This window comes from Gavialis gangeticus, unplaced genomic scaffold, assembly GCF_001723915.1.
Source record: "Gavialis gangeticus isolate Ggan-Ray unplaced genomic scaffold, GavGan_comp1, whole genome shotgun sequence".
In the NCBI taxonomy this organism is placed as follows: Eukaryota; Metazoa; Chordata; order Crocodylia; family Gavialidae; genus Gavialis; species Gavialis gangeticus.
The window spans coordinates 159014216-159019162 of NW_017729024.1; positions in this window are offsets into that span (position 1 = coordinate 159014216).

Genomic DNA, 4947 nt, shown 5'->3' on the forward strand with positions numbered 1-4947 from the left:
TCCCTGGGGGTAGGTGGGGGCAGAGGCTGTGGGGGTGTGTGGGAGATGAGAGGGAGGGGAGGGGCAGAGGTGGTGTGATGGTAGACACCAGCTGTGGATCTGACCCTGACCCCAGATCAGGACTGGAGCCAAAGCTGTAGCCACAGCAGCTGCCTGCCTCGTGCCACCTTGTACTTAAATGGTGGCATCCCGCTTCCTAGCTTGCTCCACCATTGCCCCCAGTGTCTTTCCAAAACCCCTGATGACATATTACACAACTCCAAGGTTCTGCAAACACACTTTGAAAACCAATGCCTTACTGGGTGGAAGGGGACAGGTGTGTTTTCTAGTCCCACAGCTCAGTCTTCCACCCCATGAATTAAGGAGGCGTGAATTTGTGGAGGTAGCACAGAGTATGACCTGGTCCATCTAATGTTGCCTCAGCATCCTCTAGCAAAGCAGGACAGACAGTTCTGATGGATGGGAAGAATATGAAAAGTGGTACTACTTATTTCTAAAATGGATTTGAGTACCATCTCCCTATGATCCTAAACCACAGAAGTACTGCTCTATAAATCAGCTTTTGCCTACATTTGTACCTATAATGAAATAGCCATACATAAATTAAAAGTGTTATGAATTCTGGTTATTTTTTGCAATATCAAATAAAGCATAAATGTAGAGAGAATCAACCATTTAAATAAAGCTTAATTAAAGAAACTCATTTATTTGGAACGTTATGGTAATATGACTTTTTAAATATTTGTTTACTCTTATAGAATTGTAATTGCAGGAATTGAGACACGTAAAAAACTTTTGTAAAAATAATTACAATTTAAAAGCACACCCCTCAAAGTAGTTGTTATAATAATGACTGTTATAGTAACTGTTTAGCATTTGGACTTTTTTGGCAGGAGGGTTATGCTTTGTTTATTGTGAGAAAGAAGCAGGCTCTGAGAAAACATGCAAATTTTTAGCATGAGAAAATGCAGCTTCAGGTTTAGAAAACTGAATGGCAAAAAGCCTTTTGTGCGCCTGTCTGTGTGTATAATCAGTCTATATCAGCCAAGATGATTTCAAATCATTAAGGTTTGCTGATTGGTTTCTCTTTTGTATAATGCAAGAAAAATCTCTAAATGTCATTCCTCCTTGTAGTATCTCTGGCATCCAGATGTACAGGGTGTTTGGTAGGCAGACATTTTGCCTCTCTGCTTTGCATTTTGAGATGCTGTGCTCTGCTGGGGCCTTATCCAATGCTCATAGAAGTTATAAGGAGCCTTTTCATTTCTTTAAAAGCGTATTAGATGAGACTCTTCACGTCCATTACACTTTCTCCATTTTGAAGGATGGTCAAGGTACTTTCTTTAGACTCTATGAAAATTAGGTCTATAAAGGAGTTAGGCCAGTGAACAAGGGCTTGTTTCCCTCCTCTCCCTCAAAGATCAGATCTTTGACTTGCAAGAAGTATGAGTCAGAGCATTCCTTCTTTCATTCAGCAGATCAACGTGCCTGAGGTGATTTGCAAAATGTATTTAGAATGATCATGTTTTTGGATATCATATATTTCACTTTTGCTTAGATCCATCTTTTTTATTTTGAATCATGTCAGCAAATGTGACAGCTATACTATATATTATTTATTTAGATTTATTCAGTGCAAAACTTATGTTATAATCATGAAAACAAAAATAAGAACAGTTGCCAGGTGCATACCAGGAAATTTTACCAAAATAGGAAGAAAGTAGGGCCGAATGACATCTTAGAAACTAACTGGTTTAGAGAGGCATGATCTTTCAAAGTCAATGACCTACTTCATCAGATGCTAGAATGGATTAGACTTAGACTGTGCATTCCTACCATCTGACAAAGTAGGTTGTTGCCTGCAAAGGCTTACACCTCTCTTGACCAGTTAGTGTGAAAGGTGCTAATACCTTCTGCCTGATTCCTGACTAACATGGCTAATCCCTTCTGTGCTTACAAAACAAACCCTACATGAAAGGTGTGACCTGAATAGCTGAGGGCCAGAAGATGAGGGTCAAGGTTACAAGTCCAGAAGCCAACGCTGAAAGCCATAGTACTAGGTGTCAGTCCGAGTTTGAGATATCATGCTAAGAGCTGAGATGGGTACAAGGGCAAGACTGGGCACTGAAGATCCAAAGTACAGGGTAAGCAGGAGTGAGGTACTGGGGTCCAAGGCAGGGGTGAAGGAGGTAAAAGAGTCAAAGGTTGAAGCCAAGGCAGAACAGTCCCAAGGAACAAGGTTCAATGTTCAGTTACCTGTGGGTGGTGCTGCAGCCCAGGCTTCTGCTCTTCAGTTCAGAAGACCTGGTTTGAGTCCCAGGGGCCCTGACACCCTAGCTATATCCTGCCCCACCCACAAATGTATTAGTTTTAATATTGAATTTGCTTTTGTTTTACCATTGGTGTTTAAATAACGGCAGCAGAATGGTAATGATATTTCTGCTGTGGAACGCATACAATGGTCCTGTATGCTCTTGCCATGACCTTTAACAATAATTGTATTTACTTTGAAGATGTATACAATTTTGCACAGAGCACACACCTGAAGGACTAAGGCCTGGAGGTTGACCTAATCTGCTGTTCTCAGTTCCCATCACATCTTAAATTGTGCTACCAGTTACATCTATCAGAAACTTGCATAGTCATGTTTGGTGAAGATTAAGGATGTTTTTCTTTTAAGGTATGGCAAAAACAAAGGCTAACGGTTTTCATAAGTAACTGGTTAGTCACATGTGGTTTGAAAAGTCAATAACATTGCTTGCTCTGATCTTTCACTAAGCTGAAAATAAAAATAAAGCCATGCAGTACTTTTATAACCTTCAGAAAAGTCCTCAGTACAAATTGGAGGGATGGGGGGTCTGTCTGATGCCCTGAAAATGTGGTGAAGCCTGAGGTGCTGGATGCTGCCTTCTCCCCTATCTGTATAAAGTGACCAGATTTCCAAAGGAGCAGTGCTTCTCAGTTTGCTTGCCAATTCCTGTATCCAAATAGCCACTGTCTCACCTTCACAAGTCTGCTCACCCATTATTTCTTACTCCCGCAGGTCTGGGTTTTACTCAGTCTCTCACTCCCACTGTTGTCCATTCTGTCATTCACCCAGTCTCATCTGCTCTTGCACCGTTTTGGGTCTTCCTTTGGGCTGATTCTTTCATTTATCTTGTCCTTCTCCCACCTATATATCTTGCACTCTCTACTGTCCTTCTGTTGCAGAACTGCTTCCCAAGTCCAGTCCAATGATCTCTCTGCCCTTGTTCCCCCTCTGTCATTCATTATTTCTCTAGTCCCATCTTACTTAGGGACAGACCTTATTTTCACTGAAATCAATCACTGACTTCTGTGGGAGAAAATCTGAGACTTTTAAATCTGTTCCCCAAAGACCTCACTCCCATTTGGTTCTTCAACTTCTAATTCCAGGTTATACTGTATTTTATACTCTGGCTGTTATACTCTGCCTCTATCATCCTGCCCTTTGTTCATTCATCTTTTCCCTTCTCCCTCCATTCTCCATTATTTTGCCCCTTTCCCCTTTTCTTTTCCTGGCTTCCTCTGCCCTCTCCTCTTCAAACTTCCCCTGTCTTCTTTTGTCCTTTCTTTTAATCTCTTTCAGCATGGCTGGAACATAAGGTTGAAGGTCTTGTTCATGCTGAGCTGTGGGCATTGAGCCCTTGCCACTGTTCTCCCACTGCAGCTTGCTTTGCTTAGCTATGGCCAGCAAAAGATGTGACTCCCTTCCACTGTCAGATCAATGGACAAGCATGTATGAGAGCACGTTACAGAGTGTAGAACTGGATGGGAATCCTCTGAGGCAACCCAACAGGATGTACTAAATGTACAACCAAGTCCCACTTACACTAAAGAAGCAAGGATATCAGGTCAGTCCCTGGTGACGGGGACTTCCCATTCAGCCTACCAATTGGATGCAAAGGAGTCATTATTTTAATTAACTTTCCAAACTGAAATTACCTTAGAGGGAACAGCCAGATGCCTTGAAAAATGAAACATTTAAAGGCCAATACAGGCAGCCCTCGGACTTACGACCCAATTAGTTCCTGAAAACTGCATCTATGAGTCAGGGAGGCCTGGGTGAGGGAGATTCCTTGCCCTCCATCGAAGTGGACCTCGTGAAGGAACACCTCAACAGGCTGGATACCTTCAAGTCCTGACAGGTTACACCCAAGGGTACTCAGGAAGCTGGCGAGCATCATAGCTCAGCCCCTGGCATGGATCTTCGAGAGCTCTTGGCGCTCTGGTGAAGTGCCCAATGATTGGAAGAGGGCCAATGTGGTGCCTATCTTCAAGAAAGGAAGGAAAGTAGATCCGGTAAACTAGAGGCCCATCAGCCTGACCTCTATCCTGGGGAAAGTCTTGGAAAAGATTATCAGCGAGGCCACCCTTAACAGACTAGCTGAAGGCAATATCCTGAGGGATACCCAGCATGGGTTTGTTGCGGGTAGGTCTTGCTTGACCAGTCTCATTTCCTTTTATGACCAGGTGACTTATCACCTGGATAAAGGGAAAGAGATCAACGTCATATACCTCGACTTTAAAAAAGCCGTCAATCTGGTATCCCACGATCACCTCTTGGTTAAACTGGCTAATTGCGGCCTTGACATCACCACGATCTGCTGGCTGGGGAACTGGCTCTGCGGTAGGACCCAGAGGGTGGTGGTTGACGGGCGCCAATTGTCTTGGTGCGCTGTGACCAGTGGGGTCCCACAAGGCTCTGTCCTAGGGCCTATACTGTTTAACATCCACATCATGATGTGGACATTGGTGTCAGAAGTGGACTGGCCAAGTTTGCCGATGACACCAAACTCTGGGGTAAAGCATCCACACCTGAGGACAGAAGGATGATCCAGACGGATCTGGACAGACTCATGAAATGGGCGGACGAGAACCTGATGGTGTTCAACACCGAAAAATGCAAGGTTCTCTACCTTGGGAGGA